At 45.5% G+C, this 27,688-nt stretch overlaps 1 protein-coding gene across 3 annotated transcripts in view; it reads left to right on the forward strand.

Annotated features, from left to right (window-relative positions):
• Positions 1–27,688, forward strand: part of LOC109281734 (uncharacterized) — a 124,541-nt gene that overhangs the window by 68,238 nt on the left and 28,615 nt on the right. Inside the window, exon 3 of one of the 3 annotated variants that reach the window (XR_009460627.1) lies at positions 25,766–25,836. The exons of the other annotated variants lie outside the window; for them this stretch is intronic. The gene's annotated coding sequence lies outside the window, so the exon portion shown is untranslated. The remainder of the gene's footprint in view (positions 1–25,765; positions 25,837–27,688) is intronic. 3 annotated transcript variants of the gene reach the window in all.

Genomic DNA, 27,688 nt, shown 5'->3' on the forward strand with positions numbered 1-27,688 from the left:
ATATCAGGTGGAGATAGGCCCCTGGGCCATCAAGTCCAGTCCTCTGCATCCTTATCTAAGGATTCCTTTAAATTGCCACTTGAGTAAGGCATAAAACCAGAAATCCCAGGAACACACTACCATAGGTGAAGCAAGGAGCTGAGGGCGCTGCCGGTGCCCTGTCACTGTAATGACAAGGAAGTAGTTTGTTAATATGTGTTGAGAAGATTCCTTCCATGCTGGAGGGAAATGCCAAGCCTTGACAGTCCTTACCAGTTTGACCTCGCGAGCTAGTTATGGAAAGAGGTTGTGTTTCTTAATAGTGGTAAAGACCTTGTTCTCAGTCTGGAATTTTGTATCTGTTTTGATGCGTTTCCTTTCTAGCTTCAGTTGTGTCATCCAATGCTTATGTTGTCTGTCTAGTCCCTGAGGATGTACACATAGTTTCATAGTTTAATAGTAGTTTGGGGTCAGAAGGGACCTGAATAGATCATCTAGTCTGACCCCCCCACCAGTGGAAGGAGCACACGTTGGGATCACATGACCCCAGACAGGAGTTTGTCCAACTTTTTTTTGAGTTTACCCAAGGTAGGAGCGAGGACCACTTCCCTAGGAAGTTGGTTCCAGATCCTAGCCACCCTAACAGTGAAATAGTGCCTCCTAATCTCTAACCTGAACCTATTCTCCAGCAGCTTCTGGCCATTGTTCCTCATCAGCCCAGGTGCTGCTGGGGGGAATAGGGCCCTTCCTATTTGCTGCTGATCTTTCCTAACGAATTTGTAGGCAGCCACCAAATCCCTCCTCAGCCTCCACTTGCTGAGGCTGAACAGGTTCAGGTCCCTCAGCCTCTCCTCACAGGGCCTGCCCTGTTCCCCTCCAACCAAGCAGGTGGCCCTCCTCTGAACCCTCTCAAGGCAGGCCACATCCTTCTTAAAGTGTGGTGCCCAAAACTGGACGCAGTACTCCAATTGTGGCCTGACCAGTGTCATGTAGAGGGGGAGTATCACCTCTCTGGACCGGCTTGAGATGCATCTTTGGATGCACGACAAGGTGCGGTTGACTTTGCTGGCTGTGGTCTGGTATTGGCGGTTCATGTTCATCTTGGAGTCAATAGTGACTCCAAGATCCCTTTCCACCTCTGTGCTCACAAGGGGGGAGCTCCCCAGCTTGTATGTATGCTGTGGATTCCTTCTCCCCAGGTGTAGCACCCTGCATTTATCTACATTGAAGTCCATCCTATTACCATCCGCCCACCTCTGTAGTCTGTCTAAATCTAATGGCAGCCTCTCTCTCCCTTTGAACGTGCCTACCTCTCCCCACATCTTGGTGTCATCGGCAAATTTGGACAACGTGTTTTCCACCCCCTCGTCCAAGTGGCTGATGAAGATGTTGAACAGTGTAAGCCCCAGGACCGAGCCCTGGGGAACCCCACTATTCACATCCCGCCAGGTTGAGTACGACCCGTCCACCACCACTCTCTGGGTGTGCCCCATCAGCCAATTTTTTACTCATCCAACTGTGTAGGCATCAATGCCACAGTCGCTCAATTTATTAATAGGGTGAGAGACAGTGCCAAAGGCCTTCTTAAAGTCCAGAAAGACTACGTCCATGGCAACACCATCATCCAGAGATTTAGTTACCTGGTCATAAAAGGCCATCAGGTTGGTCTGGCAGGACCTGCCTTTAATGAACCTCCGATCTCCAGTGCAGTTTAAGTAATTGGCTACATTAGTTTAATCAGGTGGATTTTGGTTAAGAAATTGTATTTAATTAAAAAAGGGACTTTTAATAGTAGCTACCAGAGCTACTAGACACCAACCAAAGTGACAAAAATGGACCCCTGACCCATACCATGGGACAGGAGATAAAGATCACTTCTGCTTCTCACAGCTCTATTACAGCCCTCTCTTCCATTCATACTCGTGTCTTGTACCTGTTTTGATCATATCACATACATAAATTCATAGATTATTAGGGGCTGAAAGGGACCTCACAGATCATTGGGTCCAGCCACCCCGCTCTAGGCAGGAAGACAACTGGGGTTACATGACCCCAGCGCGGTGACTGTCCAGTCTCATCTTGTAAACCTCCAGGGTAGATGAATGCACTACCTCTGGAGGAAGTTTATTCCACAATCTAGACACCCTGACTGTGACAGAGTTTTTCCCTTTATTATGCCTGAAGTGACCTTCCAGGAATTTGTATCCATTGGTCCTGGTCTTCCCCAGAGGTTCCCTAATGAACAGTTGTTCACCGAGCTCCTGATGCACTCCTCTGATGTAGCAGTAAGCCACTATCAAGTCCCCTCTGAACCTTCTCTTCTTTAGGCTAAAAGGCCCAGGTCCCTCAGCCTTTCCTCGTATGACTTGCCTTGCAAGTCTCTGATCACATGGGTGGTTCTTTTCTGGACCCTCTCAAGTTTTTCCACATCCTTATTGAAATGCGGCACCCAGAACTGGATGCAGAGCTCCAACTGCGGTCTCATCAGTGCTGAGTGCAGCGGGAGTATCACTTCCTTAGTTTTACACGAGATGCATCGGTTGATGCATGCCAGTGTCATCTTACAAACATGGAGAACAGTACATAGGTTTTGTATGCTTCTCTAATACACGACATCACTATGTTCCCTGAGTTCCTTGCAACCTACTTCTCTCCCTCCCCTTTATATGCTGCAGTAGTGCATTGCATGGTAGTTCCACAGTCGTGGCCAGAACTGGGGCAGACAACTGGCATTCTCATATCTCTTTTGAACGTGTGGCATGGTGAACTGTCTTTCAAGTGTGCCTTGGGCCATCTTGTTACAGGATGATTGAATTTTTATTCACTCAAATAACAGCTTTCTTCCTTGTACTTGTGGCATGTACATTAAGCTGTAACTCCTGTGTAGTGTATAAGTCTATTGCATCCCAAAAGATTGAAGACTCTGAGCTGCATACGTTTCAAGGACAGAGTATACTTACAGATATTTCATTGTTGCACCAGAAATATCAAGTCTTACCTAACGTTGAGATAAACTTTTAGCGTGAAAGCTTTTTTGACTGAAAAATGCACATTCAGTGACAATAAAGCCTTTGAGAATTTGTTCTAGTTTTGCCAAAATGTCTATTTAAAAAAATCTTTTAAATGGTCTGCAAATATTTTAAACACTCTCTTTCAATATATTGAAGAAATATAATATGGTTTTCCTATTTGAAACAGTTTTTCTTTTGAAAATACATTTAAATTCATTTAAAAATCATTTCAATTTAAAAAAAAAAATCAACAACAATTTTGGCTTCTCAGTACCTTAAAAATATTTTTCAAGATTTTTACATGCCAATTCAATTCAAAGCACTTTTATTTTTTTAATGAAATTGTTAGCAAACCATACAGAATAATAATACATACATTTCTAGTTCAGCACATTTCTACAGCAATTCTATAAATTTAGAGTTCATAGATTCATAGTTTCACAGATGTTAGGGTTGGAAGGGACCTCAATAGATCATCAAGTCCGACCCCCTGCATAGGCAGGAAAGAGTGCTGGGTCTAGATGACCCCAGATAGATGCTTATCTAACCTCCTCTTGAAGACCCCCAGGGTAGGGGAGAGCACCACCACCCTTGGGAGCCCGTTCCAGACCTTGGCCACTCGAACTGTGAAGAAGTTCTTCCTAATGTCCAGTCTAAATCTGCTCTCTGCTAGCTTGTGGCCATTATTTCTTGTAACCCCCGGGGGCGCCTTGGTGAAGTTGCTGAAGTGTCAGTTGTAAATTGGCAGACAAGGTAAATTGAACACTCATACTGTAAACAGTGGATTTTTTTCCTTTAGTTTTCTAGGAACGCATTTTCTATGTGTTATAGACTTGGTTTCCAGAAGGCCAGCTTGGAATCTATGCCATCATAGAAAGGGAACAAACATCTGGGATTTGTTGCCTATAAAATCAGTCAGAAAAAAGGTTGCCCAATCTGTGGCACGGTTACCACCAGTGGTATGCAGACAGCCTGTCAGTGGTATGCATTAACAGAGTTATTATAATTACTTTCTATAAAAAAATAAATACATTGCTGGTGGTACTTAAGGTTGAACTGGAAAATTTTCTGGCAGTACAGGCAGTCCTCGAACTTACGGCACATTTGGTTCCTGAAAACCGCGTTTCAAGTCGAAACGTTGTAACTCGGTACCAATTTTCCCATAGGAAACAATGTTATAAGTAGGGGATTGATTCCTGAACCAAGGTTCGATACCCTATTTTCACGAAAAATAACCCAGAATTTTGTACTTGATCAATTATAGATGAGTAACATAACTACATGAATGTATTTATATTGTAAATAGCAATCATATTGATTTGGAAGGACTTCTTCCAGGTGACTTTGCTGGACTTTTTGAAGGGCTCTTAGTTGGACTTTTTGAAGGGTTCTTGGCTGTAGGCTTTTCTGGAGTCTTGTCTGCTTCCTTAATGAAAGTGTCCAAGGAAGTTTGGACAGATGTTATCCAGGGAGATGGGCGATGCAGTGAACTTGTTCACTGGTGTGGCATCGCATCGGATCAAGCGTTGTAAAGTTGAAACTGATGTCAGCGTGTCAATTATATAAGAAAACAGCGTGTCAATTTATAAGTGATTTGAAACTGGTCTAAATCTGTAACAGAACAGAAGTTCAGTGCACATAAACTGGTGTCAAAATGGCCAAACCCAGTTTAAGATAGATCTAGATGGATGTAGTATCAGACTTAACTGATTTAGTTTAAACCAATCTATCAAACTTCTGTCCCAGATCCCCTCCTGACTCAAGTTACTTTGCAGTCCTCCAGCATCCCAGGATGCTTTGCACTTCCCCTGCTAACCCTCTTGTGGGGTGGACGAACTAGCCTCAGCCTGCACTCTGCCTCATCTTCCCCATGACTGTCAGAGCTGAAGCAGCAAACGTCTTCTCCCCAGCCCCATGTTCTGCCTGTGTCTGTCAGCTGGGCAGTGTAGAGTGGGCAAGGGAGTGGAGGCTGGGGGGACTATGTGGAAGGGGCTTTCTTTGCTCCCTCACTGACTGGCCCAGAGGGGCTGTGTTCTGCAGCTTCACCCCCTGCCAGCTGCTAGAGAAAGGGGAAAGAGGAGGATGGGGGACTGGGGGTGGAAAGAGGGCCTACCGCTCGAGCCCTGCCACCTCCCCGACCCAGCCAGAACCAAGAAAACCCTGGCTGTGGACCCGCCCCCCAGCAGTTCTGGCTGGGTGTCAGTGGGGGTGGGCAGGGTAGGAATGGGGGCCTCCACTTCCCTCCTGTCACCCACATCACTGCAGGCAACTTGGCAGGGGGGGCAGGGCTGGGGAAAGAGTGTCTGCTGGCTCTCCCCCTCCCTGTGGCTGACAGCAAGGAATGGGGGCATGTGTCCAGGAGCCAAGAAGGTGTGGCCTGCTGATCAACTGGGCTCGTCTGCCTTCAGCAGCATCCGACACATGGGGAGGCATGTGGCAGCACCCCCACCCTGCTACTGTGAGCCAGTGCAGACATCTCTGTGCCCTTCCTCACACACAGGTGGAAGAACATGTATCCTGTTCCTTCCCAATCTATTCGTTGCAGTTTAGAGAAACCAGTGAAGGTTTGATAGATTCCACCTTGTGCTTTTTGATTGCCTGTTTAGCGATGTGGCCAGTTGCAAGGACTTGTTTGCAAGTGGCTGGGGGGGATGACCAATGGCCACATGGGCAGCCTCACCATCTTTGAAGCAAGACTGAAGGCATGCGTGGGTTGCATGTGTTCAGGGGGCCAGCCAGGACACATCTTCACCGTGGGGTAGACAGTTGATTTGAGCACAGAGGAGCAATCATTGACATCAGTCCACTGGTGGGTCTGAAATGATTCGCTGTTGTTTCTTTCTTATTTACTTCTCCAAAAGTTAAACAGTATGTAGTACTGTGAGCTGCTTTGTATAAACTGTTTTACATACTAAGAAAAAGTTTTGGGGATTTTTTCTTAAATGAAAGAAGCCATGTCAAACTTTGTTCTGCTTTTCAGAAAGTAAATGTTCCTGCCAGTGACAGGCTAAATGAGGTGTTGAAGTTGCACACTGTGAAAAAGGGGGAGTTGGCCTTTTGCATAGCAGAAAAACAAAGCTCCAAAACTTGGGTTTAATCCAATGAAAGTCTATATTTGCCAACAGGAATTAAATGCACAATACTGGGAGGGAGGTCAGCATGAAGTTTTGATGCATCAGGTAAGGTGCGGTGGTAAAGACAGAGTTAGGAATAGGGACTGTCTGGGATATGGAGCCCAGGTCCCTCTTATTGTAGGCTGCCACTTCATTTAATCCTTTCCACAAACTCATTTAACTCCATCTTAAAACCAGCAGTGTTTTTGGTTCCACTACATTACTCTGATGGCTCAAAAATAATACTCAAAGCCAGTTTATCCCCATTTGTTTATGTGCCATCAGTGTTCTTCAGTTTAAGTAATGCTTGTTCCTTCCTCCTCGTGTGCTTATAGACAGCAGCCATATCCTCTCCCAGCTTTTGTTTTCCTAGGTGCTAAAGGAGCCAAATCCTTTCTATCTCCTGTAAAATAAGCCTTTTATTCCCAAATCCTCCTTACTGCACATCTCTTTCCTTGTTTAGTTTAAGTTCATCTCTTTTGAAGAAGGATGATCAGTTCCTATATTATACACTCTTCAAACCCCATGGAATTTAATATCATTAAACCAATACTAATGGGTAAGCTTTTCAGAGAGGGGGTGATGATACAGTTGGTGTCACTAAATGTGATATTGTTTAGCTGTCTCTGTACTTAGCATGGGAAATACTAGAGTAAATATGACTACTGCCAGTTAAACATAAAAATCAATAGAGACCCCCTATGTTTACCATTGGCTAGACTAGGATTGCCAACTCTGTTTGAATTTATTCCAGAAGGTTTCATCACATGAGAATGCCAACGTGTCTGCGACACACAACACAAACATGTGGATTACGCACAGTTACAGATTACGGTGCATAGATTTTACATCAGGGAGGCAAATGCAGATGACTATTACATTTTAAATGTATGCACATTACTATTACATTTTAAAACCCCACTGGACTACTGTATAAATTGGATTCAACATTTAATATTTATTTTATAGATTCATAGATTCATAGATGTTAGGGTCGGAAGGGACCTCAATAGATCATCGAGTCCGACCCCCTGCGTAGGCAAGAAAGAGTGCTGGGTCTAGATGACCCCAGCTAGATGCCTATCTAACCTCCTCTTGAAGACCCCCAGGGTAGGGGAGAGCACCACCTCCCTTGGGAGCCCGTTCCAAACCTTGGCCACTCTAACTGTGAAGAAGTTCCTCCTAATGTCCAGTCTAAATCTGCTCTCTGGTAGCTTGTGGCCATTATTCCTTATAACCCCCGGGGGCGCCTTGGTGAATAAATACTCACCAATTCCCTTCTGTGCCCCCGTGATGAACTTATAGGCAGCCACAAGGTCGCCTCTCAACCTTCTCTTGCGGAGGCTGAAAAGGTCCAGTTTCTCTAGTCTCTCCTCGTAGGGCTTGGTCTGCAGGCCCTTGACCATACGAGTTGCCCTTCTCTGGACCCTCTCCAGGTTATCTGCATCCCTCTTGAAGTGTGGTGCCCAGAATTGCACGCAGTACTCCAACTGCGGTCTGACCAGTGCCTGATAGAGGGGAAATATCACCTCCTTGGACCTATTCGTCATGCATCTGCTGATGCATGGTAAAGTGCCATTAGCTTTTCTGATGGCTTCGTCACACTGCCGACTCATGTTCATCTTGGAGTCCACTAGGACTCCAAGATCCCTTTCCACTTCCATGCCACCCAGCAGGTCATTCCCTAGGCTGTAGGTGTGCTGGACATTTTTCCTCCCTAGGTGCAGCACTTTGCATTTCTCCTTGTTGAACTGCATTCTGTTGTTTTCTGCCCACTTGTCCAACCTATCCAGGTCTGCCTGCAGCTGTTCCCTGCCCTCCGGCGTGTCCACATCTCCCCATAGCTTTGTGTCATCTGCAAACTTGGACAGAGTACATTTCACTCCCTCGTCCAAGTCACTGATGAAGACATTAAAGAGTGTCGGTCCAAGGACCGAGCCCTGCGGGACCCCACTGCCCACACCCTTCCAGGCCGAAACCGACCCATCCACCACGACTCTCTGGGTGCGACCCTCTAGCCAATTCACCACCCACCGGACTGTGTAGTCATCCAAGTCACAGCCTCTTAACTTGTTCACCAGTATGGGGTGGGATACCGTATCGAAGGCCTTCCTGAAGTCTAAGTATATGACATCCACCCCTCCTCCTGTGTCCATGCGTTTCGTAACCTGGTCATAAAAAGAGACTAGATTGGTAAGGCACGATCTGCTTGCCACGAACCCGTGCTGGTTTCCCCTCAGCATAGTTTGTCCTGCTGGGCTCTCGCAAATGTGAGCCTTGATAATTTTTTCAAAGACTTTGCCAAGGATGGAGGTGAGACTGACCGGCCTATAATTGCCCGGGTCCTCCTTCCTCCCCTTTTTGAAAATGGGGACCATGTTAGCCCTTTTCCAGTCCTCCGGGACTTGGCCCGTGCGCCACGAGCGTTTGAATATTCCCGCCAGTGGCTCTGCAATGATGTTGGCCAGTGCCTTCAGCACCCTCGGATGGAGCTCATTCGGGCCTGCCGACTTAAAGGCATCCAGTTCTTCCAAGTGACTCTGCACCATCTCAGGGTCTACGCATGGCAGTCTGGCGCCTTGCTGCTGCTTCTCTACAACCCCAGTGAGAGACTTGTCGTGCCCCTCACTTAGGAACACTGAGGCAAAGAACTCGTTGAGGAGTTCAGCCTTGTCCCCCCTGTCCGTCACCAATTGTTTCTGCCCATTTAGCAGCGGTCCTATTCCTCCCTGGGCCTTCCTTTTACTCCCAATATATCTAAAAAACAATTTCTTGTTGTCTTTTACTTGGGATGCCATCTTCAGCTCCATGGTAGCTTTGGCCCGTCTAACTGCCTCCCTACAAGCATGAGCAGAGGAGGTATATTCGTCTTTGGTGATCTCTCCCTGTTTCCACTTTTTATGTGCTCCCCTTTTGGCCCTTAGGCTGCCCTGGATTTCTGTGGTCAGCCAGGGAAGCCTCCTGGCCCCTTTCCCTCTTTTACCTCGCACAGGGATCATCTCGCTTTGTGCCCGAAGGATTGTTTCCTTAAGGCACAGCCACCCTTCTTGGGCTCCCATCACTTCAAAACTCCTACTCTGCAGCGCGTCCTTGACTAGTCGCCTGAGTTCATTGAAATCAGCTTTCCTGAAATCTAGCACTTTCACCCTACTAGTTACCTTACCCACTCAACGTTTTATGGTGAATTCTATTATTAGGTGATCACTGTCCCCCAGATGGCTACTGATCTGTAGGTCCCCTACCATGTCATCCCCCGTTGCCAATACCAGGTCCAGTATGGCATTCCCCCTAGTGGAACCGTGTACCTCCTGCGTCAGGTGGAGGTCCTGTACACAGGTTAGAATCCTGCGTGAGCGGTGGGACTTTGCTGTCTGCGTCTCCCAGCAGATGTCCAGGTAGTTTAGGTCCCCCATGACTACCGCCTCTTTAGCTTTTATGGTCTCCGAGAGCTGCCTCAGGAGCCCCGAATCTATTTCTTCCCCTTGGTGTGGGGGTCTGTAGCAGAGCCCTACCACCAAATCCCTTTCTCCTTGCCCCCCATGTAGCCTAACCCACAATCCTTCTACTTCCTCATCCTTGGATTCCGTCTTGATGAGGGTTGACGTATATTGCTCATTGACATAAAGCGCAACCCCTCCCCCTTTTTTCCCCACCCTGTCCTTTCTGTACAATCTATAACCCTCAATATGTACCGCCCAGTTGTGGGACTAATCCCACCAGGTTTCCTTTAGCCCTACTAAGTCGTAGGTGTTTTGTGCAAGCAGGAGCGCTAGTTCATCCTGCTTGTTTCCCATGATCCTAGCATTAGTATATAGGCACTTGAGCCCTGCGACAGGTGCCTTTGCTGCCCCCCCCCCACTCCGAGTCCCAAGGATTTTAATGAATGCTTTATCATTTGTGTGGCCGCGACACACAACACGAACATGCAGATTGCGCAGTTACAGATTACAGGGAGTAGACTTTACATCAGGAAGCCAAATGCACATTACTATTACATTTTAAAAGCCCATTGGACTACTGTATAAATCGGATTCAACATTTAATATTTATTTTAATGAATGCCTTATTGTTTATCTCCAGGGTGACACACTCAGCAGTCTCCTAGAGATTTAAATCTAATTTCTGGAGACTCCAGGACAATCCTGGAGGATTGGCAACCCTGGGCTAAACCAGGGGTGACCAACCTGTGGTCTGGGTGCCACAAATGGCACAGGCAGCTTGTGTGTGAGGCATGTGGAAATCAGGGTGAGGACAGACAGCACTGTGGTAGATAGGGTGGGGAACAGAAAGAAGACATCAGATCAAGCAGGGAGCACAGGGCAGGGAGCAGAAAATAGAGCAGTAGCCTGGTCAGGAAGCACAGGGCAGGGAGCAAAACGCTAAGCAACAGATCAGGCAAGGGAAAGTGATCAGAATTACACTTAGGGAGGGTCTGGGATAATTTGTGGCATGTCTGCCCAAAAGTTTGGCCTCTACTGGGCTAGACTGTGACCTTTGTTTGTATTGGTACATAGCAATGCCCATTAATTTCCACAAGACTGACTTTGGGAGTAACAGTTTGCCCTTGCATGGGTGGCTGAGATCTAGCCTTAATAGCCTGATCCTGATTTTTCTTAAAATCACATAAAGAAGAACCCAACACAATGGTAGAAAAGACAGTAGTACAATGGGGAAACTTGACAATGAGATTTGTTAGGCTGGGAAATAGTTTCCCGAGGTTAATGGTAAAAGCTCCATCTATCACTTTGGTCTTTTAAGGCTAGACAAAGAAATAGAAAAATGTACTGTAGGAAAACAATCCTCTTATCATGGAGATGGGATAGTTGATAAATCTTTTCCATCTTTAATCTTTGATTCTGCTGAGGACAGGGAGAGCTATTTTTCTATGGCAGGTCTGCCAAACTTCAGCCTCTTGGGATAAGACTCCTTTATTCTTGATCAATTTCAAGTTTTTGCAACCTGTCCCTTCCGATGAAGGATTTGTCAGCATGTTTCATGGAGGCATTCATCAGCTGACTTTGATTTGTTTGAATTCTTTCTCATTCAGATTGCCAGCCCACACTCCCAGCACCTCACAAATTATCAACAGTGTTATTTCTGGAGAATCTGATTTTCTGCCTGTGTAGTGACCTCTTCTTTACTTTAGTTTGCAAATGCAGGGAACTGGATTTTATGGCCAAAGGAACCCTTTCCTTTCCCATGTACTTACGTGTACCGTATCTACTGAATATAAGGTGACCTCCCAGTAATTAGATTCTGTGTGTGAAAAAATTATAAATGTGTTATTGGATTACTGGAGATTTATTGGAGATTTGCCTTGAATTTGTCCTCCTCCCATTGATACATTAGGTAAAATAAATCTGGAGGGGATCAGGTGGCTTTCTTGCCCTCTGCCCTCTCAACTTATTCCCCCTACAGCCCCTTCCACCCCTCACCTCCCCTTACTGTCAGACCCTGCTGTCTCTGAGCACGTGGAAGTGAGGGTAAAATTGGAAAATACTGACTTTGACTAAAACATGCCTGTAGTAATATAATACATCCAGAATAGATGCATTTTACATTTTTTGAAACTGCAGCAAATTTTAGCACAGGTTCACCATAAACACAATGGTAAGTAGCACTTTTCTATCTACTTATGTACATGAAGTAGAAATATGAAGCAAAAGCCAAAAGGCTCATAATTTATCATATAGGTAACTTGGCTGGACCCCAACAGAGTCAACAGTGTTTTGAGCCAGGATGACCCCACAGCTCTACACTACTCCAGCTACCCCCCACAAAGGATCTATATGCTAGTTATCCCCCCACTCATGACTGGAGCCAGGTATTCATGTCACTAGTCCTGGGATCCTCCCAAAAATTTATATGCAGATGAGGCAAAGGGCAACCTGGTCCAGCTCCACCTTATGGAGGGTGGGGCCATACTAATCATATGTGACAGGCTGAGAGAGGGTAGGACAGAGGGATTCCAAGTAAACTATTTGGGGCCCCATTTGGTGATGTTTGCTGGATATTTAGGCTGGTGAAGAAACAGGAATCTTTCTCATTGAAAATGGGAAAGAAAGGCACAACTTGGCTGTGGGAGTAAAAAGGAAGTTGTAATGTATTCAACGTAATGACTCACCATTGACTTGAAAAAGAGTGGGTGAGTCTCTGAGGGGGACTAAATGCAATGGGCACTACCATATGCTTTATTTAGATAAACTTGCCATACCTAGTCTTGGGATAGGTTCTCATCAGTAGATTGCTTCTCAGCCTTTTGGTAAAGACCAAGTAGAGGCTTGTTCTGCACTGGAGGGCTGAGAGGGGATGGAAAGAGTGGCAGCAGCGGGAGCAGAGGGTGCCAGCAGCTCACTTCTTTGGACTGGATAGCATGATGACAGGCCCTGGCTCCCGAGGATGGACATTGATGGTGGATGGCGATTTGGCAACATATAATGGTTGGGAAATGGCAGAAGATGGCCAAAGCAGAAGGTGGATAGGAGTCAGTGGCAGAAGAATGAACAATGGAAGATGGTAGGAGGAACATGGCACAGGCAAGGGCAACTGAAGGACGAGATGTGATGGCAGGTAGAGGGGTGGCAGCAGGTGGTGAGTGGATGGTGACTGGAGTTGTGTGAGGAAGGGAAGAGGCAAGGAAAACAATAGAAGGGAGGTGCTTGTTGGTTAAGGTGGTCTTGGAAGAGGAAGGAACAGAGGGTAACAGGCTAGAGAAAAACTGACATGGCTTTATGGAAGACATTTTGTTGGGAGTTTCAAAAGTGAGGCCTGAAGAGTTGACCAGCCTAATGGTAGTCGCAAATAAATGTATGTGGGAATTCATGTTTTACATGCCTGCAGGTTACAATAATCTTGGGGGTTCATATAAAGAGTGCGCTAACCCTGTTTTAAAATTACACAAGTTTAATTCTGGTGAGATAGCCCGGGGGAGGGTGGTAACGTTGCACATGTTTTCATATCTGATAGTGGCAGAAGATGTAAAAATATGGTTGGAAAGGAAAACAGAAAAAAGTGCAATGGGTCGACAAAATTTGGGACAAATGTGGAGTGTGGACATGGTTGTGGAGGGCAAGGGTGTTTTTAAGGGAAAAATCCCAGGAGGAGAGGAACACCTGTCCCCATTAATAATGCTAGGACCCCTCAGGGCTTTTATTCTTTTTTTTATATTTCAGGCAACCAATGAGGTGCAGCTGGTGTGAGAAGGAAGGACACATGGCTGTAAATTGTGCAGAGACATTATGTTTTAAATGCAGGGAGTGGTGTCACAGTAGGAGTCATTGCAAAGCCCTTTGGAAAGGCAGTCTATGTGGGGAGGAGGGACATGTCTTCAGGACTTATCCAAAGTCGTTCAAGAGTACAAACCCAGACAAGTGAGGGCAGAGCTGAAAGCGAAAAGAAAGACAGAGCAAGGAGAGTGGGAAAATGAGGAGGGGGAGGTAGGAGAGATAAAGGAAGGACAGAATATAGACCTGGAGACCCCACAAGTGGAGGAAATGGAGCACAGGGAAGGAAAGGACAGAGGCAGTGATGGAGTGGAAGTGATGCAGGCTTTACAAAATGAAGAAGCAATGGGAGAAGGGCAAGAGAAAAGATGAGGAGGGAGAGAACAAGGAGTTGAGTGAGGAAGAGCAGAGAGAAGAAATAGTTGTGGAAAGGTAGAGTCATGTGGCACTGGGGAAAAGAAAAAAAATCAAAAAAGAAAGAAACAAAGTTAAGAAAAGGGTAGAAAGAAAGGGAAAAGAAGCTGAATTTCTCATCCATAGCCTCCTCAATGTCTAGCCTGGACTGGGCAGGGGACATTTTTAAAAACCAGGAGAGCAATGCAGCAGAAGGTGTTTTAGATACAGAAGAAATACAGGGACAGGGATGAAGACAGAAGGGACAATTTCATCCATTTGAAGTAGTGAAGAAGATGCATTAGATAAATTTGATAAGTATTTTAATGACAGTGACGGTGGTGTCTTTATGTGTGGGAAGTGTTTTAACAAGGTGGGAGCAAGTGGAATTGTTTTTAAACCAGATAAATGCAGACATTTTATGTTTGCAGGTATGTGGGATTCCAGGTGGCAAAGAGTATTCAAGATTTGAAAGCAGGTGGAAGTGGGAACTCTCATTTTGGTCCGGGACCAATGAAAATAGAGCAGCAGGTGTGGCAATTTTAATTAGAAACCCAGAAACTGAGGTGGCAAGATTGGAGGAGGTAGTATGTGGGAGGCTGCTGCACCTTACACCAAAGGTAAAAGAAACAGTGGTGGAGTTTTCTAATGTCTGCACACCAGCAGAGAGGGACGTGAATTTTTTTAACAATATTGGCAATTAGCATATTAGGAAGGAGGCCCACGATCATTCATAACAGGTCATTTTAATTGTATCTTAGATGAGTGTGACCAGAAGAGAAGCCTGGAAAGTACAGGAATAGACAGCCCATGGAGGTGTTTAAAATGGACTTTAAAAGGGGAACTTTTAAGGGTTGTGTGGACAAGGGAGAAGGCTTTTATGAGAATAGATCTGGGGGGGAAGAGCCAATCAAGAACTGGTTTGGGTTTTATATCAAAGGAGGTGGAAGCAGAAAGGAAGATTTTTATCTGTGTTTTTACAGATTATTTTATGGTTAAAGTGGTTTTACAAATCAGTAATCATTAGATAGGGGTGTAGGATATGGCAGTTAAATATATAGTTATTACAAGAAGAGGAATGCTGCTGAGGGTTTTGGGAGAGCTACAAAAGTTATAGGACACTGAAAAATTGTTAAAAATCGGAACTGGAATGGTAGACAGTAATAAAAGAAAGAAGTAAAAAGTTTTATTTGAGAGAAAGAAGGCGGCAAGTGAGGAGGAAATGAGAAGGATATTAAAAGCTACAACAGGCATTGCAGTGGATATTGTGGGAAGCGGGAGGAGGAAAGGAGGTGAAAGAGGAATTGGAGGAAGTAAAGAGAAAGGTGGATGGAATGGCTTTTAAGTACAAAAGGAAAAAACTTTCCTAGCACAAGCCTCATGGATGGAGAGGCATGAGGGCTGCAGCCCATCCTTCTCTGCCTGAGTGAAGTCAGGAAGAGAAATGAATGGCAATAGTTATGGAGTGGAAGGTGAACGGGAGGAGGAGCAGAGGGTGATATTAGAAGCAGCACGGCACTTCTATGAGAAATTATACCAAGAGAACAACAGGAAAGAGGAGAGGATAAAAGAGTTTCTGGGGAATGTAGAGAGGAAGGTGGGAAAGAAGGAGGTGAGCAAATTGGAAAGAGAAGTGAGCAGAAGTATAATATCAGATTACCTGAAGACCTTCAAGAAAAGGAAGACCCCTGGTAAAGATGGACTCCCTGAAGAATTTTATACAAAATTTTGGGATTTAATTGCACCCGATCTGAAAGATCGTTTTAAAGAAATTTTAAACAAGGGTTTAGTGGAGATAGGTTTTTTATGTCAGGAGTGATTATTTTACTACATAAAAAAGAAGAGAAGGAACTTTTAAGAAATTGGCACCCAATCATGCTTTTAAACACTGATTATAAATTATTACCAAAGTTATTGGTTTTAAGAAAGTGAGGAGTATTGTCTGATGCAATACAAGAAGAGCAAGCATATGCATTGTGCAGTCCCAGGGCCCCAAGTGACAGATATGTTAAGAGCCTTATGAGATGGTTTATAATTTTTTGAAGAAAGAAAGAGGATTGGGCATGGCACTCTTAAACTTGGAGCTAGAAAATGTGCGAGAAAGAGTGACTCATGATTTTTCATATACGATTTTAAGCAACATGGGGTTTTCAGGAAAGCTAATCAGATAGATTAGTGTTTTATATGAGCAAGCAGAAAACAGAATTTGAATCAACACACATATAAGATAGATTTTAAAGATTTTATGAGGGGTTCAGCAGGCTGTCCACTGTCCCCAGTTTTATTTATATGTGCAATGGACCCACTGGTGCATTGAAGAAGGAAAGATCCAGTGCTAAGTGGGGTACATGTGTTGGAAGGGGACAAGCAACAACTGCACTGCCTACTCTACATGGGCAATGTTAACATGGTTGTGAGAGAGAGACTTCTTTTGGAAAAAATATTATGGCATGCTGGGAGGCATGGGGAAGCAGCTGGGGCAAAACTCAATAAGCAAAAATGCACATTGATGATCTTTGGATGGTTGGGGGAGAAGGACACTCTCAAAGTGAAGGTGGAGGACTCAAATATTAAAATCCTTGGAGTTTAAATTGCTGTAGAGGGGAAAGCAGTATGGGAAAAGGTGCAGGCAAGAGTGAGGCAGGTGTTGTGGTTATGGTCTGGGAGGTCATTCACATATCATGGCAGTGAAGGACGTTTTACTCCCACTTATTTTATATATGGGGCTGGTGTCTGTGCTGGCAAAAGTACAAGTGAAACCGATGCAGAGAGAACTGTGCACTTTTTTCTGGAAGAGTAAGAGGGAGCGTCTGGCATGGGTAGAATTGTATAAAGAAAGGAAATGTGACGGGTAAAACACCCCAGAAGTGAGTGGTACTTTTTGTGTATGGTAATTGCATCAAGGTGGTGTTCTGGGCAGCGGAGGAGAATTCAGTAGTGGGGTATTTTATGGGCTATTTTATGGGATCTCTTTTGAAACAATGGGTTTTTTTCAAAGGCCCAGCAACAAAGGCATGGGCATGACAGCTGTCTTTTTTATGAAAGGATGGGGAAGTTTTTAAAAGACTACAATATTGAAAAACAACCTGGGAATCCTGAGAGATCCTGAGATGATAAAGAGAGTCTGGGAAAGGGATATATAATAGCACCTATAAGGAATTTCCCAAACCCTGTAGTACAGAGGGTATGGGAAAGGATGACAAACATACAGATCTGCTGTGGGCAATGTGGATGGGAACTGTACCAGTGCAGGCCCTCCAGTATAAGGGGGGCTTGGGGAGGACAGCGGGGTGTCCAAGAGAACTGTGAGTGTGGAGGAAGCAGTACATCACCTCTTCTGGGAGCGTGGATCTGTATGCAGGTTGTGGGGGAAGGTGTCACATATATACAAGTAAAGACAGGCACAGTGATGGTGACATGAGAAATGTTTTTATTTGGCCTTATTGTGAAAGGGCCAGAGGAAACATTTGTCAGGACAATTTTAGTATGTTTTTAATATGAGCATTTGGAAACTGAGAAACCTGCACATTTTAAGGGACTGGCTTTTACCAAAAAAAGACTGTATTAGATTGGCAGTACATGAACTGAGTTTTTTTCGCAAGCCAGGATCATGAAGAGGACAAAGAAGATGGAATTAGAAACTGGAGAAGGGACTAGGCCCTTCTGTGATCACAGCCCACTAACAATTCATGTGCAAACCCCAGCTTCCCCTTTTCCCCAGCAATCTGCTGGGAAATGGGGTCTGGCTGTTTTTGTAGTCCACTACACTAGTGTAGGAGGAGGCGGGTTATGAGGTAGGGCAAGTGGGGCAGCAAGTAGAGGGGCTCTTGCAGTGGGGGCACTGGAGAAAGATAAAATGGGTTTTCTGGACATTGGATTGGCCTACCTAGGTAAAAGCATTATGAACATAAGGAAAAACTAAAGTGAACCAAAGAGAAAAGGAAGCTTGGGAGTAGAAATATGTGCATGCTTAAGAGTATGGTAAAAACAGAATTTGGTACTTTTATAATAATAATATAAAGGTTCCTATCAGCATGTTTGCCCATTATGAGCCATGTGTTTTGTAGTTCTGCTCAGTGTTGGCTGCATATAATCAACCTCATAGTTGTTTTCCATTACTGAGCCCACACTGCTTTTGGCAGTAGTTTAACGATAGACAAGGTATTTAATGAGGTTTCCTTGTATGTGATTGTAAGATGTGGGGCGTTTTTCTCCGACCTGATTGGGGTGGGGCTGGAAATCACCTTCTATTTGAATAAATATGGTATATTCTGCCATGGCCAGTGCAGTGAGGGGAAGCAAAACTTCTGCCCTATTAGCCCCATAAGAAAACGGACTCTGGCCAGCCCAGGAATCCATAGGGTTAGGTGTTTTTTAATGCCTTGTAGTTAGAGCTTCTGGTAACTTCAGCATACGTGCCAGGCAATTGTGTGCATTGTGTGTAAGTGTGCATCTGTCTGTGAGTGTGTGTTTACATGTATGATTGAGGGGAGGGTGTATGTGCATAAATGATCTAACTTAAAAGTATTTGGGTCTTGCTTAAGACCTCACCTTCATTTTATACGGATGTACCAGCCTCCATAGACTGCAGTAGAACTACTCCTGATTTACATCAACATGTGATAAAACTCAGGTCTGTGCCATATATGCTCAAATACTAAAATAAACTAAATGATGAGCGGTGCAGGATTCTGCTTGAGAGACTAGGTGAGCAAATATTTCTAAAGACAGCAGCTAGGAATGAGGCCATCAGGAGGAGAAAAATAAAATGCAAGACTCTCTCAAAGCGATTGCTTTTCCATAAACATAAGCCTAGAGAATGGTTTGGCATCACTCACTTATAGCTCTCTTATAGTAATGTACTACAGAACTTAATAGTACCATCTAGAAGAGTTTAATAGAAAATTATATCCCTGCTATGTAGTTGTGTGGGGTAGTTCAAAAACCATGCCAAAAGGAGAACATCCATTGAATGCTGTGGGGCTTTGAGTCATTTTGAGAGAAGGCTGTTACATTTCTAAATTATTCCCAGACTGAATTACTTTAGAAATCTAGGCTTTAATTTTTGAATTGGTAAAAGTACAGTCCCCCTTAACATAAAAAGGAACAGAGTATTAGAGAGGGCAGCCCTGCTGAAGAGGGGCCTGTTGTAATTGGTTTGTAATCTGAAGGAAAAAGCATTTCCTGTATGAAGAGAGTTGGGTTTTGATTTGCTGGTACAAAAATATAAAACAGAGTAACAATGAAAAACAGAGTAACAATGAAACCTCATGGTTGCCTGGAGTTGTTGAGCCAAAGTCTCCTTCACACAGTTGACAGTGTTAATCAGGCAAACTACCCACCATAACCCTCCCCCTACTAGTTGCCAGATGTCTCCTCCCTGAGCATCCTTTTCTTCACTACTTCTTCCCTTTTTCCAAGCAGTTTCAGCATAAAAGCCACAAATCAATCTGACGCTTGGCTGTGCTCTCTTCAATACACTAAGGAGCAAGGGATGCTACAGGGGTTTGCTCTACTGGCTTACACAATACCATAGCAAGATCTAGAGCAGAGATGTTCAGCCCCTGGCCCCTGGGCCAAATCCAGCTCACGCTGTGTCATCCAGCCTGCTGGGCTCCTCGTGGGTCTGAAAATTTGGTAGCAGGGGAGCACTGGCAGAGTTAACTGCTCCCTAGTTACCACATTTTGAGACCTGTGGGCAGGTAGCGTGGTCATATGTTCTACATTGGGTGCACAGGGTCAGGGAAGACAAAGCCAGATTCAGGCATGTGGGGTCAGGGGGGGCACAAAGCCAGATCCAGGCATGTGGGGCAGGGTCCAGGTACATGGGGCCTGATCCAGGTGGTAGAAGGTGGGATCCAGGTACAGAGAACCTAACCCCATGTGGGATCTGACCAGCAGGTCAGCCCCATGTCACTCATCTGGCCCTGCCCTAAAAGGCTAGACTATTTCTTTCCTGTCCCCAGCCTTAGTTCTCAGTCCCCTCCCTTGTGTCCAGGAAAGAGTTAACATCTCAACTCCATGGAAGTCAATAAAATGGGACAGCATTTCCATGCAGGGTTGCAACCTCTGCTGGAAGGTGTGTGAAGAAGCTAGCCTAATACCTTGTTACATGGTCCTAGAGGATTTTGCTGCTATGCCCCAGATGGCCTGCACCCTTTCTCACAAGCACTATTCGGAACATGGTATGAAGCTAGCATAAAGCCACAGCTGCTTATAGGAACCCCTGCCTAACTCTAAGCCATAGTCATATTTGCTACTGTGAACAAGGAATGAGCAAAAGAAAAAGTAAATGTCCTCATGAACTCATCTTGAGGAAAACTAAAATTGTAATAAATCACAAGGGCTATTCATTTGAGAGTTGTGAAGGAACTAAAGCTTGAAGCATCTAAGCCGCTACACTCTAATACATAATGGATCATTAACTGCAGTTACTATACCTGGAGATTGCAGAGGGCCCAATGTTGTGTTGAACTCATCTTTATAGCAGTTTCAGGAGGAAGGGAAATAGCTGATTACATCTCTACAGGCAAAGCTGTAAAGCACTGAGATGTGTTTAATGTGGCAAGGTGGGACAGAGAGCCTAGGATGCTCTGTCACTTTGAGAGGGCAGCTGCCCAGAGAGGGCCCTGCAGGACAGGTAGGGCGCAGCTGCAACTGGGATGCCACAGCAACCAGCTCATAAGATTAATTAGGAAGCACCTGGAGGCAACCTTAGGGGAAATCTGCTGACCGGAAGAGGGGCAGGGCCTGAGGGATACAAGGCAGCCCCAGAGGTGGTCAGGCAGGCTGGCCATGGAAGCCATAAGGGATGGAGCCCTGCAGAGGGAACCCAACAGGCTGCCCTGAGTCAAGGGAAACTGGGAACCTCATAGGAACAAGTTCAGTATCCCAGGCATTTTCTATTTTGGCTTTTCTTTTATCTGGAGCCTGCCACCAAGGGGTGCGGTGAACCCCATGTAGGACCTTCTTTTCCACTAGGACTGGTGCTTGCATTTTGGGGCTTTTTCTCCCATAGTCCTGGGGGGGGGGGGGTGCACTGAGTATGCCCAAAGGGGCAGTCCTAGAGAGCCTGGGGGGGAATGACATTAGTGCCTGAGAGGTGCAGGCGGAGGGCTAGTGGACCATGGCCTGAGAAGGGCTGGACTTAGGCTTTGGGACCAGAGGGCTGAGTGTCTGGAGTAGGGTGGAGATGGGGCCAGAGGCCTGCCCAGGGAGGCTAAGCAGCCTGAGATGGGCCAAAGATAAAGGCCTTTAAGGGTCAGACCAGAAGCTGGGAACCCCAAAGCTAACTGCACTTTATCATGCATCAGCAGATGCATGACAGATACAACCAAGGAAGTGATACTTCCCCTCTATGTGGCATTGGTCAGACCGCAGTTGGGGTACTGGGTCCAGTTTTGGGTGCCATACTTCAAGAAGGATATTGATAGACTCTAAAGGGTCCAGAGGAGGCCACTTATATGGTTAGGGGCTTACAGGCAAGCCCTATGAGGAGAGATTAAGGGACCTGGACCTCTTCAGCCTCCACAAGAGACAGCTGAGAAGTGATCTTGTGGCTGCCTACAAATTCATTAGGGGGACGCAGCAAGGGATCAGAGATGCTTTGTTCATTAGGGCGCCTCTTAGGTTAACAAGGAACAATGGTCACAAACTGACAGAGAGCAGGTTTAAGCTAGATATCAGGAAAAACTTCTTTATGGTGAGGGTGGCCAAAATCTGGAATAGGCTTCCAAGGGAGGTGGTGCTCTCCCCTACCCTGGGGGTCCTTAAGAGAGGCTGGACAGGCATCTGGCTGGGGTCATCTAACCCCAGCACTCTTTCTTGCCTAGGCAAGGGAGTTGGACTCGATGATCTGTTGAGGTCCCTTCCGACCCTAGCAGCTATGAATCGATGAATCTATGAAGCTCAATTTGGTCAGTGGACCAGATCTAGAGGGCCCAGAGAGGGCAAAAAGGGCAGAGGCCGACAGCTGAACAATGGCAGGCTCACTCTAAGACCCTCAGGAAAGCTCCTTCGTTTCAAAATAGTAACAATTAAGGTGCGGTGGGCTAGTAAAGGATGTGAGGGTCCCCAGAGTGGGAGCCAGGACAGGGATTGCATGGCCACCAGGGAGCATCATGGCCACTCCTGGAGCACAGCCTTGTCACACAGGGCAAACAAACATAGCTTTCACAAGGGTAAATCGTGCCTCTCGCTTGGTAGCCAGGGCCCCAAGTAGTGTAAATGAGAAGGGGTGGGGGGAATCTTGTGCGGATGCGCCTGTGAGGAGAGCTCATGAAGACACGGAGAATGCCCACTATTTTGCTCCTAAAGCTACTTCCATGACAGAATCCCCCTGTTGCCACTGACTTGGCAGAGGGCTTTTTGGAGTGAAGGGCATTAGACAGTCCATGAAGGAGTGCACAGGCCATGGTCAAAAATATACTGATGAACTTCAAGCCCAGCGGAGTTCAAAATGGTAAGGTAACGGAAGCTGAGGCTATGCATCTTGTCCATGGAGCTCCTTCCACTGCTGGCTTGTGCCTTTAGAGGGTGCTTGGTCAGAGAAATGCACTGGCAGCATATCTATATCCAAACTCGCTTGCCAGGGACTAGGGCCAGGGCTGTTGGGGTCCAGTACTGCAGCAGAGGCACCTGGGCTTTGTGCCCTGGCTTCTTGCTGACCCCTCTGTGATCTGTACAGATTTAAAAATTGCTGTGGGATCTGGCAGGGGTCTCGGTGGCACCCGGAAACTGAGAAGTATCCCACAGGAGGGGATGATCCAGCCTGTTTCTCATGAGATAGCTTAGCAGAAGCCTGATTGTGCCAATGAAACCAAAATAACTCAGGCAGGCAAATTGCATGCTTGTGTGTTCACCCTTTTCAGATGGAATAGTGGCATCAAAATGCCCCAATTTAAACCAAAAATGTGTGCCAAAGACACTGCCAAAACAGATTTACCAGCATGTACTTTAGACACAGCTTTCACCTCATGATAGCTAACCCTATTATTTCTCTTCCACTTCTGTAAACAGAGTTGCACAGTTGACATATTACCAACCCTGTGCCAAAGCACAAGCCATAATGATACTATCAGGCCAGAATTTCAGAGTTTTTCCTCACTAACCCAAACCTGACCTTTCACTCACAAATTGCAAAATGTGTTTGATTGTGGGGCCACCCAAAGGCCTTATGTCTCTCCTATAATATCAGTTACCTCTAAAATTGGGATAAAGTGAGATGAAACGGCTGCATCTGATATAAGAAAGCACATGAAAGCATGTGAAGGGAATGCTGATGGGGCCCAGGAAGTAGTCAGGCTAGTGGAGAAATAGAAGAGAAAGTGGAATGAAAATCTGTGGCTCCAAAAATCTCAGCAGCTCTATCTGAATTTGTCAGGCATGCATACAGATTACAATAATTTGGTTTTCTTTCCAAAATTAAAGGGGTTAGCCTCACAGCTCTATTTCTTTCCCATGAAGAATATTAAAAACTATATTTCTTTGTAGATCTTGAGAATGTCAATTGTATATATTATTTGTCCGTTATCATAGAACGATAGGGCTAAATGTCTATTCCAAGTAAATGTTTGTCTAACCTGCAGTTAAAATCTTCCAGAAATGGAGATGCCACAGCCTCTCAAGGTGATATCTTTCACTGCTTAACCGTCCTCAGAGTTTGGAAGGTCTTTCTAATACCAAACCTAAATGTCCCTTGTTACAATTCAAGCCCATGAGGTTATATAGGTTTTCACTGAATAAGAATGAACTCTGTGGTGTCAAAGAAACAGGTATGGACTGTACTAGGGAATGGACTGTGACAAGGCTGTTCCATCCCCTTGGGTTGATAAGTAAGAAAAATGAGTCAGGCATATTTCATAGATGAAGGGCCATGCCCATGATCAGGTACTATGTTTCATGATTATTCATTACTCCCAAGCATTTTCATGATTGCTTGAGGTTTTTGTGAAAAAATATCTCAAACTATTTTAGGATTCATGCCTACTTGTACTAGAAAAGTATGGGTTTATTTTTCTCCAGTTTATAAAGTTTGCCATGGAGAAGTGTGACAGCTATGTGCCCAAAGAAGCTGCTGATTGGTAGTGTGCATGCCCTGCTCACCTGGTTGCAATGCATTTCCTTCGTCTCACCTGTCACAATTTCTTGTTTCTATAAGATGGATGGTTAGTTATTGGGGGTGGGGGGTGGGGGGTACCTGTGATCACTTGGGAGTCTTTGTGCAGTCAGGTCTGCATTAGTCTTCTGTGGGGCTCCTCTTCCTCTATACTCACTCCTTTCCACTTGGGTGTTACTGTTGGACCTTGATGGTATGTCTGGTCTCTGCTTGGCTCTTCTTGTAGGTGCTACATGTAGTTCAAGCTTGCGTAGGATGGTGCCTGTGCCTGCATTGCTCTGCATGCGGGTTCTGGCATGGACTGTGGTCCTGAAGCATCTGTAGCAGTGAGGTCCTCCTCTCCAACAATGGCAGGGGTGGAGAATGGGGGAACATGGGATCTCCCCTTGAGTCCTGGAGCATTCCCTTTCTTCTTTCTTCAGCCTGTCCTTTGGCCCTGATCCTCCGGGCTCTGGGGTAATCAGACTGCATCTTTTAGCTAGCATAGTGCCGGCTCATTGGATTACAACCTGGCCACCTGGGTCTGAGCAGATCCAGAACAGCTGGGCACATGTCCCCTGAAGAAGGGCCTCATGCTTTTCTTCTTCTTCAGGCTCACACCAACCACCAGCCATCTGTTAGTTGGTGTCTTGGGTGAGGCCCTGTCACAAGGAGAAACGAACTTGCAGGTCCTAAGCAACAAATCACACTGTAAAGATAGTGATTAATGAACAGTGTATGCAAAGCAGCTAAAAAAAAATCCCAAATACTGAGACTAACTCATGTAACCTATTTGATTAGTAAATGGTTTGTGTAATAAGTCATGTAAGCTATGCGATTTGTAAAACTCATACCCAGCTTTTGGAAAACTTGCTAATAAAAAAACAGCTATATTTCTGATAAGTGGTCTTGCGAAATACATAGCTCAGGCAGCTGTACTAATTGCTGCAATTTTAAAGTGACAGTGTTTTAGTTTCAGAATTATGGGGTTGGAAGGGACCTCAAGGGTCTCTTGGTCCAACCCTCTCCATGAACGTGGGATGTGCATGTCATGTCAGACAGATGCTCACCCAGCCTCTCTTCCTATAAATCTCTAGTAATAGTGATTTCCCTCAACCCCTCACAGCGCTACCAGACAGCTTCTTCCAGGTGGATCCATGTTTCTTGTTTTAGCTGAAAACAGATAAGCACTAAAAAAATAACCTTAGGAGCCAGGTGTTAGCAAGGGTGGTATATAAACTGGTATGTAAACTAAAAAATGCCCAAGTGTAAGGGACTGGGATACGGGTGGGCTGGGAAGCAGAGGTCCAGACTGGAGCTTGGCTAAAATCAGAGGAGTTACCCAGGGAGACATCTGTGCTTTTGAGCAGCCTGCCAAACACTGAGAGCTGCTTCTTTGTGGGAAAACATGCCAATGCAGGTCAGTGTGGGCAGGTGAAGATAATTAGGTGGCTGGTAGCCAGGCCCACTGGGCTAGCTGGAAGCTAATCAGCCTGACACCTAACACCCAAGAGGCAATGTGCTCCATTGCACTCCTCTGTGATGGCTGTGGCTCCCCCTGTAGCCTACCCTCCTGCCCACCTGCCTCCCGATGGGAAGTAAGCAGACATCCAGTATGTACAAGCTCCTGCCTGCTCAGCCCAAAGGTTCAAGCATCTCATGCAGAGATGGAAGGGGGGAAGTCTTGCCCTTTCCACTGGGAGCCAGTCTAGCTCTAAGTAAAATGCTCTTTCAAGGGCTTTGTGGCTTTTCACCTGCCTTCCATTGTGCAATAAAACAATTAATATCTGATCTGCTCTAATACATTAATCTGAAAAGTGCCATCACCTCATCCGAGTTCAGAAATCTCCCCACTGGTTGCAATCTATCACCATCTCACCTCCACTCAGCTCCTTGTCTCCATCAGATACAATCCACCTCCACCCTGTTCTTTATCCCCTTTTGTCACAGCTCCCCAGATAGACACAAGACATCTTCAGGTGTACCATCCAGCTGAGCAGCATCTCAATGTACAGATACAGGTAATAACTGATAAAAGCCAACAGTGTGTGAAACTACATTAAAGCTGCATTACCTGCCACTAATTCTTGTTCCGTTGTCATCTAAAGTTACTCACAGCTCTTGTATGCATTTAAAACAAAAGGAGTAAACGGAACAAATTTGAGAGTGACATTTCGATCTAAGATCATTTGTCGGTAATAAAAATGCACTTGATGTGATATATCCTGAAAGGCTGGGCTTAATAAAATAACCTGTAACAATCTGGCCTTGATTGTTTTTTCTCACAGCATAATCCATTTTGCAACACACAGTAACCCCTAAGGCTGAGGCTCGTCTCTTCTCATATTCATCTCGCAAGTTTATTTTCTATATTTTTAATAACACGGGAAATGAATAGCTAGAAGAGGGGACAAGCAAATATAGAATCATAGAAAATGAGGGTTGGAAGGGACCTCAGCGGGTCATGTAGTCCAACCCTCTGCAGGGCCATCCCCAACTAGATCATCCCAACCAAGGCTTTGTCCAGCTAGGTCTTAAAAACCTCCAAGGATGGAGACACCACAATGTCTCGGGGTTGCCTTTTCCAGAGCTTTACTATCTTCCTTGTGAGAGTTTTTCCTAATATCTAACTTAAACCTCCCTTGCTGCAACTTCAGACCTTGCTCCTTGTTCTATCATCTTCCACAACTGAAAATAATCTATCTCCAGCTTCTTTGGAACCACCCTTCAGGTACTTGAAGATTATTAAATGCCCTGTCAGTCTTCTCTTCTCCAGACTAAATAAACCCAGTTCCATCAGCCTTTTCTCAGAAGTCGTGCCCCAGCCTCTGAACCATTTTTGCTGCCCTCCACTGGGCTCCAATTTGTCTACATCCTTTCTGTAGTGGGAGGCCCCAAACTGGACACAGTACTCCAGATGTGACCTCACCAATGCTAAATAGAAGGCAAGACTCACTTCCCTTGATATGCTGGCAATGCTCCTACTGATGCAGTCCATTATGGCAACAAGGGCACACTGTTGGCTCATATTTCATCTTATTGTCCATTGTAACCCCTGGGTCCTCTTCTGCAGAGCTGCTGCCCAGCTGGTCAGCCCCCAGCCTGTACTGGTGCATGGGATTGTTCCATCCTAAGTGCATGAGCTTTCATCTGTCCTTACTGAACTTCATGAGAGTGTTTTTGGTCCAATCCTCCCATTTGTTGAGGTCTTTCCTAGTCTTACCCTTCAGTGCATCTACTACTCCCCCACCAGCCTGGTGTCATCTGCAAATATACTGAGGGTGCACTCCATCTCATCTTCCAGGTCGTTGATGACATTTGAACAAAACTGGCCCCACGACTGATCCCTGGGGCACTCCACTTGATACTGGCTGCCAACTAGACATCAAACCATTGATTACTACCTTCTGAGTTCAAAAATCCAGCAAGTTTTATATCCACCTTACAGTCCATTCATTTAACCCATACTTCCTTAGCTTGCTTTCAGCAATGTTGTGGGAGACCATATCAAAAGCCTTACTAAAGTCAAGATGTATCATGCACACAACTCTGACCAGCCTGATTTGAAGGCAATCAGGTTGGTGAGGCATGACTTGCCCTTGGTGAATCTATGATGACTGTTCCTGACCACCTTCTTCTCTTCCAAGTGCTTAGAAATAGATTCCTTGAATACCCGCCAGGGACTGAGGTGAGGCTGACCAGTCTGCAGTTCCCCAGGCCCTCCTTCTTCCCTTTCTTAAAGACAGGTACTATATTTGCCCTTTTCCAATCATTCAGGTCCACTTCTAATTGCCACAAGTTGTCAAAGATAATGGCCGGCAGCTCTGCAGTCACACTGGCAGCTTTCTTAGCACCCTCAGGTGCATTAAGTCC

The sequence above is a fragment of the Alligator mississippiensis genome, chromosome 3 (assembly GCF_030867095.1).
Source record: "Alligator mississippiensis isolate rAllMis1 chromosome 3, rAllMis1, whole genome shotgun sequence".
Classification (NCBI taxonomy): Eukaryota; Metazoa; Chordata; order Crocodylia; family Alligatoridae; genus Alligator; species Alligator mississippiensis.